This window comes from Camellia sinensis, chromosome 10 (assembly GCF_055761805.1).
Source record: "Camellia sinensis isolate YWXY chromosome 10, ASM5576180v1, whole genome shotgun sequence".
NCBI lineage: Eukaryota > Viridiplantae > Streptophyta > Magnoliopsida > Ericales > Theaceae > Camellia > Camellia sinensis.
Window position 1 is genome coordinate 61,582,411 of NC_138970.1, and position 12,857 is coordinate 61,595,267.

The window sequence follows — 12,857 nt, forward strand, 5'->3', positions numbered from 1 at the left end:
CAACGATTGTTCAATGTTCACGAGAGTGGCAATGCGTTCCGTACCTGAGCGCCGTCGAGAGCCTTCACGTTGGCTGGAACAACTCTCGTCCTCCATACACGATAGACTAAACCACACACAACCCTACAACTGTGAAATCTTTGTTTACTGATTCTCCTCCGTCCCAAAAACGTGGGATTACAGATTCCAAATATAATCAAAACATCCTAACAAACGTGCGAGGGTATTTTTGGCAAACAAACACCATCAACATTTAAAAAAGGACCTGTTGGTAACAAATCTCGCATATGCAGAACTTTAGAATCAAATAGTAATTATGTGGGACCAAATGGATCACATGTTCTTACAGTGGGACTTTCTAATAAATTTCCCAAAAATTAAATGGTTAGAGAATGATCATCATGTTTACATGAAAAACCAAAGCTAAAATATGAACCACCAGAATGCTCATGGAATTATTCCTTGTGTAAATCCTCGAGTGTTGTAATATTAGTTGCTCTTTGCAAGAAATAGAAGACATAGCCATTGCTTTGTTTCAGTAAATGACTCGAAGAGGCATAAAGCCTAGCTTTTTCCACCTTTAACACATGGCCATTTGAAAGGCTTATATGCATTTCTTCTCAATTCTCATGATCACTATATTTAGGAATAAGATATTTAGGATTTTTTAGGACAGCGTCAGATCCTATGAATCTAAAGGGAGAGGCTTAAGCCCTTATATACCCAGGGGCTTATGCTTCTCTTTCATTTATTCGGGACTTGTTGGTAACTCTCTTAGCAAAATGCTACTCACATGTTTTGGATTCTTATGGGCTCGTTGCTACCTCTCTAAGCAGAATTGTAATTCACATGTTGCAGATTCTAGTAGATTCTTGTGCAAGGGACTGAAGTTTTGTATTAGTAGGCATTTCCTTGGGAATTTGAGACAAATGACCACCAGTAACGTCTGTAGACATTGCTTTATTAGTTCAATGTGCATCAAATAGTTCTCCAGACCAGATTCATTCGCCGTTAAATGTCTCTGGAATATTAGCATGATGTGTTGGAGGAGACACAATTGCTACACTAGTAAGTTGGATTGGTTACAATAGTGGTTGTTTCTTCTTCCAACCCATCCCTTTCTGTTCAACTCTTTCCCTCATTTGAATATCAAATTTCAAACACACATTCTCCTAGTCTCACTCTTTGCTTCTCTCGCACACTTCTTCCTTCATTCTCTTTTATGGTTCAATAATCAAAAGGTTTTGGATTAGACTTAGTTGGTTCATCGCTTTCAAACCCTCCAATCTCTTGCCCATTTCACTCTCTCTAATTACTGTCAACAGCCAACCACATGTCAACAACCACTCGAATCCACTGGTTCGAAGCCCCAAATTTTCAATCTACCACTGCTAATCAACCACCACCAATCTCATCACGCCCAAAACCCATCATTTTTCTTACTGGAGCGCCACCTTGCTCCACCATAGATTTCTTACAATTTTGTAGAATCCCTTGGTTCTTCAGTTCGTATAATGGTGAAGCTGGGTCAAGATAGAGGTCGCAAATGGAAGTCGAAGTTTGAATTCAAGGTCATAGTTATGAATTTCTTCTGAAATAGTTTCTGATATTTAATTTTTTTCCTTCCTGCAGGTCAATAATTTTTGGTTTTATCATTGTTTGTACTTTGCAAGTATAAAAACCCATCATTGTTTGATTCTTTTAGCTTAGGCCATAGAGGAGCAACATCCATAGAGTAAGCACACCTATTTTTCATGCTATTTATTGATTCTTTTGCTCATTCTCCCTTGTTTTTGCTTCCATTCACCTAGCTATGTTTAGTGGGTCCATGAGAATATCTTTGGCATATTTTTGTTAGTTAGTGGATAATGACATATGTAGGGTTATTATTTTGGTTACTAATTCTTTGTTATTTGGTTATTGTTCTATTAAGGAATTTTACTCTTTCCTCTCTCTCTCTCTCTCTCTCTCTCTCTCTCTCTCTTGCAAAGTTATTGTTCATGGTACTTGAGGTCTACAACTAGATAGTGTTGATGGTACTTGAAGTTTTTCCGAGAGCTATTGTGTCCATTGATGGCATTGATTGCTTTTTAGGTATTCTAAGTGCTTTCAGTCTTAATTATATTTTTTGAGTTTTGGGATAATTCTATTAGATTGAGAATTTTGGGTATACTATCATATTGCAAAGTATCTCTCTCCATGTTTGAGCAACATAAATCCTATTTTAGTGTGTTTTTTGGGGTTTGCCATGTTGCTATCAAATTGCAAGTTTTGGGTCTATCTACGAATTATCTTCTTGCCTTTTCTATTAGATTGCTATAGATTGTACATCAATTTTTTTGCTAATTACCAATGACCCATACTAACGGCAAATTTTTTTGGGTTGAAGTCAGATAAATACTTTATGATTAAGCATTTTCCTTTTCATTGTTATGAATGTTGTAGAGATCTCTTTGTTTTTAGTATGATTTTGCCTGTACATTTATGTATTTAATTTTTCTTTTGTCTATATGTATATGTGCCATAAAGGTTTAAGGTTTATAATTTTTTAGTAGTCTTTTAAAGAAAACCAATTATTTGTAATTTTTTGTATACTATTTCTAACAATTTAAGTGAGTTAATATGCCTTCATTGTTCTGAATAAAGATTCCTTAATTTTTGGTAAATTGCGGTGGAAACAATGCTTCAATTTGATGCTTTACTATAGGTTACTATAGGAACCATTACCATTCAATAGCTAGGATTTAACTCAATGGGTTCAATCATGATGGAAAAAGGTCGTAATGATCAACAACACTCAATTGAATAGGTCATAATTTATGAAAATAGTAAGAAGCTTCCTAAAGTACTCTCAAATAAAAATCCTTTATGTAGTATTTTATTAGTTTCAAATTAGGGAGAAGCTACGTAAAAAGGTGCATATGGTATGTCTTTCATAACTCACTATTACAAATTTTGTAACATAAATCATAAAATGACACGGCTTTTCTCACCACAAAAGTATAGCTTTCACTTTAGGGTGCACACCATAAATTCAATATGTGTAACTTTTATCACAAATTAACATAGCATAACCTAAAAAAAAATAAATTTTTAAAAAAAATCCCTAGCGTTCTTACGTTGTGCCTATTTTAGTAGTACACTTTATAGAATTTCCCTTCAAGTTATTATTATTAATTTTTTTTGAAAATGATTGTTCAAAAGATCAAATGGTTGATCAAGATGAAAAAGTACTTCCAAAGGAAGAGAGTGGTAAGACTTCCAAAGGGTTTTTTTCACTAGTTGCTATTGTTTGTTTGATGATTAATTTGTTTTTGGTAGAACATTGCAAGGTATCTTGCCTTTCCATCTTGCTGGAGTGGCAAATGTGTATTGATTATATTTTTCATAATTTTTTTAGTTTGAAATTTGAAAAAAAAAAAATTGGATTTTAAATTTTTATTTTTATCTTTATATTTCGAGGTAGAGGTGTTCAGCGGATATTCTGATCCGCCCAAACCAACCAAACTAAACCGATCCGCCGCATTTTGGACGGATGCATGATAACGAGCGGACAGTTGCGGATTAATTTTTTCTAATCTGCCTAGTTTTAGATGGATGGTGGATTTGGGGTTCCTTTGGCCGTAGCCGAACTGCCAAACCGCGAGCACCCCTAGTAATTTATAGAATTTTGTGTTTTTAATTAAAAAAGTGTCTAGATATTCTGTTTTGTTTTCAATTTGGAAATCTTTTTATTAAATGGAAAGTGTTGATATTTGATATTTTTGTGTGGAAAATATAAGGCTTAATTTTGTCATTTTAAAAAAAAATCAAATTAAATAGTTTTTGAATAAAAAAATAGTAATGAAAATGGTTTTCTTATATATATTTATTATTGGTATTTGACAATTTACTTGATAATCTTTTGATTATGTTAAGTTGGATTGTTATCCAAAAAAAATGTCGATAAATTATTGTATTATGTTCAAAATATGAAAAAGTTTAAACCGCCAAACCAATTTGTATCCATCCGTTAATCCGCATCTGCCAATCCAGCAGATGGATGCAGATTGATTTTTTCCAATCCGTCTATCCGGTGGACGGATGGCGGATTGGAGGTTACTCGGCCGTAACCGAACTGTGAACACCCCTATTTCGAGGTGTCATTCGCTTATTTTGAAGATGCTTCAATCTGCAGAGTATGAACATCTACGTTGATGATGATGATGATGAATTGTGAATCTGTTAAGGTCATCTATATTAGGATGATTAGCTCTGTGTGTCCATGAAAGCACCGTATCTTTTATTCATGTTGCTGTGATTTAGTACCAAAGCTAGTGTCAATTGTAGTTTTTTTTTTTTTAAATTTGGATTCCAATAATAATTGTTCTTGTACGGGAAAGAAATATACCTTATCGTATAATCCTGTTGACTAAGTCCACGCTCCTCCGTACGACGTCGCTTTATCACCTGAAAACACAAACGTGAGCTAGCTGGCGGGTGTGTGCCGGAAACCTCTCCGATGCCTAAGTCAGAAAACTTGAAAAATAGACAAAGCTCTATGTTCTCAGAAAGCAAAGTTGTGTGTTGTGTTCTCTTACCTCCTCCAAGGTGATGTTTGTGAGCTTTTATAGGTTTCGAGTGGCACAATCCTAGTAGGACTGGTACTCCTCCATGCAGAGTTCTCCTAGGATTCATACTCCTATGGATAATGCTTATCCTTTTACACACCCCCCCCAACTGCTTAAACCAAGTGGGATGGTTTTTACCATGGCCGAACTGCCATAGGACCGAGATAAACCTGGCTATACTGAGCTACCGAGTAGACCGAACTTATCCTTAGTTCGGTTCTTGCGTTTACCCTTTCCTATCTCGGCTTTCCATGTAGAACCCATGGTACGGTCTTAGACCGAACCAATGATTTTCGGCCGATATAACTCCAAGACCGGCATAACTCCAAGTCGTTCCTGGACCGAAGTATCTTTACAATCCTTGAGCCGAAGTAATTTTATCTCCTTTGGCCGGAGTAACTTTATCTCTCTTGGGCCGAAGTAACTTTACGGCCATTTTTACACAGTCCTTCGTACTTTGGGCCACAAAGTCCATCTCACAGCTCGGCCCAATTTTCACCAAATTAGCTCGAGCGAGCATTCTTTCGCTCGAGCGCACTTCTGAGTTTTTGGCTCGAACGAGAACTTCTTGGCTCGAGCAAGAGTTTTCTGTGTCTGGTCGCTCGAGCAACAAAGGCTTCGCTCGAGCGAGCGTGTTTTATATCAGCGGACAGTAGCGTTTTTGAACATCAGTTTTTCACTTTCTTTTTCTTTCAAACCCTAGATTCGAGACTCTCTCTCTCTAAACCTACACTCTCTCTAAGATTTGATCTCCCTAGAGTGTGAATCTAGCCTAGGGCCTTTGTTAAAAAGATAGAGGGCATTGAGAGCTTCTTCTTAATCTGAACAAGTTTGGATTTGGAGCACGTTGATCTTCGAGTCTTCATCTCCTTTTTGGCTCAAACTTCGAGGTAGGGATATCCTACTCCTCTCTATGGGTTTTGTCTTTAAATTTTAGTATTTTGAGATGTTGGGGTTGGTTTGGTAATTTGGTGAAAGTTCGGGGCTTTTGTGTAATTTTACAAAAGTTGGGGTTTTATTCATAATAAACCTAGATGCATGTTTGGTATAGAGAAATGGAATAAATGTTGAGTCATTGATGAAAAAGGGACCTAAGGGTTGTAATGTTAATTATGGATAATGACCTAATTACATTGTTTGATTAATTGGGATAATTAATTGTGAGAAATGAGGAAATAAAATGTTGATTGAATATCCATTGTGCATTTATTTTCTATTTAGAGATAACTGCTTTGGGCTATCGATGGAGGATAGTCGTGATTGTTGTAGACAATGCATGATGATTAGGCAAACGGAAACTAATCAATGGAATGTGTCATGGAATTTGACGGTTGATAGAATACATTAACTGCATGTATTGAGTGATTGTATATAGAACCAATGTGTTTGTATACGTTATGTGTAGAGGAGGAGATGGGGAATGTACTCCGCGGTTTAGGGAAAGATAGGGGATGTACCTCTAAACCGGATAGTGTTGGGAGAAGATAGGGGATGAACTCCGTAGATACAGCTCATATGCTTGTCTAGAGAAGTGAAGATAGAGCTCATATGCTTATCTTTGTGAAATGTGGATATAGCTTATATGCTTATCTGTGAATGTGGGATATAGTTTTTATACATATCTGTTGAAATAATGATAGAGCTAACATGCTTATCTGTTGAAAAAGGGAAAATGAAAAGTAACTTGGACTCATGAGTCGTATGACATAAATATGTGATTTATGTGAATGTATCAGTGTTAGCCATCTATCAATTGCTAATCTTTTAGTCATTGTTCATGGTTGGTTTAGTGTATTTCTACTAGGCTATGGCTCACCCTATATGGGAATATCATTTTCAGGTACAGGTAGCATGCCACCTCCAAGGACATAGCTTGGGAGGCTAGAGGCGGACATACTTTTGTTGTTTTATTTTTGATATATTACATGTAAATTCAAGCCAAGGGCTTAACGTGTAAATGAGTTAGTACTCTTTTGTTGTAACCAAGTGTTAACTTGGAAAGCTGTAAGCCCATAGGGCATTTGCTTTTGTTGTTAACATGTAATACTTTTTGTAATGAAACTCTGATAAATGGAAGAATGTGAAACTTTTACATATCAATGCATATCTTTATTGATGGGTTTAATGTTGTTATTTTGAGGGCGTTACAACTTGGTATCAGAGCGTACCGGGTTCGAATACTTTGGGTACATGGGAAGTGATTAGTATCACAATGGGTTTGTCTCGCTTGATAGAGACTTAGAAGTAGTGTCTTATGCTTTGTGCTTAATTGATAACATTCTTATGTGACTATGTGGGTATGGGATTTAATTTCTAGGATGTTGATTGGATCCTTGGGTTTCTGGGAGTCTTGTTGGAAAAGCACTTGATCAATGCTATTTCTAACCGGAGCTCTAGTAACGCCTCGGGACTATCATTATCCGGAAATGAAATTCGTAAGTGCTTATGTGTTTATGTGCTTACGTGGAGTGAATTACAGTTGTCCATGCATTAGGACGTGAGTGTTTAGTTTCGGCACATTTGTGAATGTGCTAACGTTCTGTATTACCTTTATTAGGATGTCAGGATGAGGAAGAGGTGCTAGGCGTGGTAGACCTGCGAGACAGGAAGTACCGTTACCGGGTGAGATTCCGGCAGTGCAGGAGGGAGTTGGCCAGGCCAATGTGGCCGAGCCGGCAGGTCAGCAGGCTATGGGTGCCTTGGCCAGAGAGATAGCAGGAGCTTTGGGTATTCTTAGAGCTGGGAATCAGGCAGTTGAGGCAGGGCCTTCTTTCTTGAAGAGGGAGTTTTTCCGGTCTAATCCGGATGAGTTTATCGGGGATCCGAAGGAGCCACTGAAGATTGATGAGTGGCTAGAGCAAATGAGTAAGACGTTCGAGATGCTTGGCATCGAGGACGGAGCACTGAAAGTGACCTTGGCATCCTTCCAGCTGAAGGGAGATGCGGGTCAATGGTGGAAGTACGAGAAGGCTCGTGTTGGTGGTACTTGGGAGGCGTTTGTGAATGCTTTTCAGGAGAGGTTTTTGTCTACAGCAACTAGGGAGAAGCTGAGGGACCAGTTTAGCCGGCTTAAACAGCAGGGCTTGTCAGTGGCCGAGTTTGAGGCTACTTTTACCAGTCTGTCCAGGTTTGCACCGGAACTGGTGGCGTCTGAGGAACGCCGTTGCTATGAGTTTGAGCGGAAGTTGAGGCGGGGCCTCAAGTTGAGAGTTGGTGGGTCTTACATCCGAGAGTATAGACACCTGGTAGATGTTGCTGCTCATATGGAAATTATGATGCAGGAAGAGGAGGAAGAACAGAGGGACTCCAAGAGGAGCCAGGATGGTCAGGGTGATGGCAGGAGACAGAGGGGTTATAACCCTCAGCAGTCTCAGGGAGTAGTTTCTAGATCGACCTTTCCAGTGCCGAGTGCAGGCTCGGGGAGAGGCAATCAGGGGGAGTTTGCTTGTTACAAGTGTGGCCAGCTGGGTCACAAGGTTTCAGTTTGCCCGCAGAAGGGTGGGGGTCAGAGAGCTGCTTCTTCTTCAGCTAGACCGCAGAGTCAGAGTTTGGGCAGGGGGCAGCCCTTGTCTTGTTATCAGTGTGGACAGCCTGGGCACCTAAAGAGGTTTTGCCCGCAGTTGAGTGCCACTTCGGGAGCGTCTGGTTCTAGGCAGACGCAGGGTTTTCAGCCAGCTCAGTCTGTGCAGGCCTCGAGGGCCAATCCGGGAGCTTCGTCATCCCAGTCTGTGCAGCAGTCTTTTGCTCCGAGAGGTGAGCAGGTAGACCAGGGGCCTACGGGGCGCGTGTATGCTGTTACCGCGCAGGATTTTGTACCGGCTCCATTAGTAGTGAGAGGTACTTTTCTGTTTTGCAACTCGGTTACTAATGTGTTGATAGACACGGGTGCATCTCATTCTTTTGTATCTGCTGCATTTGCATCTGTTTTGGAATTGGAGTTAGCACAGTTAGCATCTCCTATTTGTGTGGTATCGCCTTTGGGTGGTGAGTTGATTCTGAAACAGGGTGTTAGAGGCTGTGATATAGAGGTCGCCGACTATAGGCTTCCTTTTCTATTTGTCGTCATGCCCATGAAGGGCTTTGATGTTATTTTGGGTATGGACTGGCTATCGTCATACCGGGCTGTTATCGATTGCTACCGCCAGAGGGTCACGTTATGTACCTTGAGTGGGGAGTGGTTCCATTTCTTGGGAGACCGGGTTGGTTGTGTGTTGCCACCGGGGTATGATTCGCGAGGGCGAAGTGAGCTTAGTAGTCTACTTGCCAGCTTTGAGAGTGGTGCGAGTGGTGAGAACCAGCTTGTGTTGCCGAGGGTGGTTTGTGAGTATTCGGATGTCTTTCCCGAAGATCTTGTTAGTTTGCCACCTCACCGAGAGATAGAGTTCTCTATTGATTTAGTGCCTGGCACGGCGCCGATTTCTATGGCACCTTACTGTTTTGCTCTAGCAGAGTTGGTTGAGTTGAAAGTTCAGCCCCAGGAATTGCTAGATAAGGGCTTTGTTCGCCCTAGTGTTTCACCGTGGGGAGCACCGGCCCTCTTTGTTAAAAAGAAAGATGGTGCCTTGAGATTTTGTATTGACTACCGGAAGTTGAATCGGGCTACGGTTAAGAATAAGTACCCTATGCCCCGTATAGATGACCTGTTTGACCAGTTGAAGGGTTTCCGTTGTTTCTCTAAGATAGACTTGAGATCGGGTTACCACCAGTTGAGGGTCAGGGAGGAGGATATTCCTAAGACGGCATTCCGTACGCGGTATGGCCATTACGAGTTTCTGGTGATGCCATTCGGGCTTACCAATGCACCGGCAGTCTTTATGGACTTGATGAACCGGATTTTTCGGGAATTCTTGGATCGGTTTGTAGTCGTTTTTGTGGACGACATTCTTATCTATTCGCCTTCTGAGGAGGAGCACGAGGCACACTTGAGAGTGGTGCTTGAGTTACTTAGAGCCCATAGGCTGTATGCCAAGTTTGGGAAGTGTGAGCTCTGGCTGAGGGAAGTCAAATTCTTAGGCCACGTGGTATCCGAGGAAGGGGTGTCTGTTGATACATCCAAGGTTGAGGCAGTGCAAGATTGGGCACAGCCTAAGAGTGTGTTTGAGATCCGCAGTTTTCTGGGATTAGCTGGGTATTATCGTCAGTTTGTGAAAGGTTTCTCCAGGTTAGCGTCACCGTTGACTAGACTGACTCGGAAGGGAGTCAAGTTTGTGTGGAGTGAGACTTGTGAAAAGTCGTTCCAAGAGCTGAAAGTTAGATTGACCACCGCTCCGGTGTTGATTATTCCGGAGAGAGGGTTGGGTTATGCGGTTTATTGTGATGCCTCATGAGAGGGTTTGGGTTGTGTGTTGATGCAAGAGGGGAAATTGGTAGCTTATGGCTCACGTCAGTTGAAAATACACGAGAAGAATTACCCCACACATGACCTAGAGTTAGCAGCAGTGATCTTTGCCTTGAAGATTTGGAGGCACTACCTTTATGGTGAGAGGTTCGAGGTATTCTCGGACCACAAGAGTTTGAAGTATCTGTTTACACAGAGAGACTTGAATTTGAGGCAGAGGAGATGGATGGAGTTCATCGAGGACTATGATTTTGAGTTACACTATCACCCGGGAAAGGCCAATGTTATGGCCGATGCCCTTAGTAGGAAGTCCATTAGTGATGTAGCTTGTATAGCCATCCGGGAATGGGAGATGTTGGGAGCACTTGGCGAGTTTGATTTGCTACTGGGCGAATCTGTTGAGGCTGCGGCCTTGTTTTCTGTTGTTGCGCAGCCTATACTTGTGATTAGAGTGTTAGAGGCACAGAGAGGTGACCTTGAGGTAGAATCCCTCCGAGAGAAGATCTCCAGTGGGAAAGTTGAGAAGGGTTTGACGGTGTATCCCGACCTGAGTGTGAGATACCGAGACTGTTTGTTTGTACCGGAGTCTTGCCGAGAGGAGGTACTCCGAGAGTTTCACCATTCGCGCCTTGTGGTGCATCCGGGAGGTACTAAGATGTATCGGGATTTGGGTCGCCAGTTTTGGTGGCGGGGTATGAAGAGAGATATGGCTGTTTTCATATCGAAGTGCCTTACTTGCCAGCAAGTGAAGGCCGAGCATCAGAGGCCAGTGGGTTTGTTGCAACCCTTGCCTATTGCGGAGTGGAAGTGGGAGCATGTCACTATGGACTTCGTTGTAGGTCTTCCGAGGACTCAGCGGGGTAGTGATGCTATTTGGTTGGTTGTAGACCGGTTGACTAAGTCGGCGCACTTTATTCCAATGCGCGTGAGAGATTCGGTAGATCATCTTGCCGACTTGTATATTCGGGACATAGTGAGATTGCACGGGGTCCCAGTGACGATCGTCTCGGATAGAGATCCTCGTTTTACCGCCAGGTTGTGGCAGAGTTTGCAGAGTGCCTTGGGCACTAAGTTGACCTTTAGTACGGCCTATCATTCTCAGACTGACGGGCAGTCCGAGCGTACTATTCAAATCCTTGAGGATATGCTTCGGGGTTGTGTCCTTGACTTTAGCGGGACGTGGGAGAGGCACTTGCCATTGGTAGAGTTTGCCTATAACAACAGTTTTCAGTCTAGCATCGGTATGGCACCGTTTGAGGCCTTGTATGGCCGACCGTGTAGGTCTCCAGTTTGTTGGGCCGAGGTGGGTGATGCACCTTTGTTGGGTCCGGAGTTGGTTAGGGAGACGACGGAGAAGGTTGAACTTATCCGTAGGAGGCTTGTTACAGCCCAGAGTCGTCAGAAATCTTATGCTGACCGTAGAAAGAGGCCTTTGGCGTTTGAGGTAGGTGATCATGTCTTTCTGAAGATATCACCTAGGCGAGGTTTGATGAGGTTTGGGAAGAGTGAGAAGTTATCCCCTCGGTTTATTGGTCCTTTTGAGATCCTTGAGAGGATTGACGAGGCTGCTTATCGGTTAGCCTTACCGCCGCAGTTGTCCAGAGTGCATGACGTGTTTCATGTGAGTATGCTTCGGAAGTATGAGCCAGATCCATCACATGTGTTGGATTGGACCGATTTAGAGGTACGTGAGGATGCCTCGTATGAGGAGAGACCGGTTCGGGTCTTGGATAGGCGGGATCAGGTCCTGCGTGGCAAGACCATTCCTTTGGTGAAAGTCTTGTGGAAACATCACGGAGTGGAGGAAGCCACTTGGGAACGTGAGTTGGAAGTCTATGAGAAATATCCGGACTTGTTTGTTGATATGTAATCTTGTATTTAAATTTTGAACTATTGTTGAACTTAAGAGCTTTTATATATGTCTTAAGTTGTGAAACATTGAAAATGTTTTGGTTTATTGGAAGTATGTTTTGGAACTTGCCTCATATGGAAGTTGAATGTAACACTATATATGTTGAATATATTGTTGAAATTGGAAAGATAATGCGTAATGTTGGTGCATGTTGAAAGTACATATGTTGTTTACATATTGTGAAATGCCTCTTGTTAAAGGGATGGGATGACCGGTAATGGGTCGAATTGTTGAATGTTAAAATGTAACATTGTTTAAAATGGAGAAAAACTTGTTTTTGAAAACTTGTGCTTAATTTCGGGGACGAAATTCTTTAAGGAGGGGAGGTTATAGCGATCCCAGGTTTACCCTTGTTGTACAGTGATCCGGACATGTGTCCGTGGATGTTGGTAGTTGTTTATTATCTTGTTTGCATCCTTTTTACTTTGTATATTGAGTTATAGGATGTGTTGGGCAGGTTTGTTATAGGTTGGTTGTGTTTGGGAGCCTAGTGCTGCTGCCCAGATTTTTGGACCTTCGCTCGAGCGAGGAGTTGGTCGCTCGGGTGAGAGTTGAGTTCGTGTCTGGTGGATCGAGCCAGAGTGGCTTCGCTCGAGCGAGCGATTGCATCTGGTTGTGGACCTGAGAACTGCATTTCTTGGCTCGAGTAAGCTTTCTTCGCTCGAGTGGTCTGGTTTGTTCTTCGCTCGAGCGAGAAGTCTATCGCTCGAGCATGCTTCTGGTTGCGGACCTGAGGGTTTGAGTTGTTAGCTCGAGCGAGCATTCTTTCGCTCGAGCGCACTTCTGAGTTTTTGGCTCAAGCGAGAACTTCTTGGCTCGAGCGAGAGTTTTCTGTGTCTGGTCGCTCGAGCGACAAAGGCTTCGCTCGAGCGAGCGTGTTTTATATCAGCGGACAGTAGCGTTTTTGAACATCAGTTTTTCACTTTCTTTTTCTTTCAAACCCTAGATTCGAGACTCTCTCTCTCTAAACCTACACTCTCTCTAAGATTTGATCTCC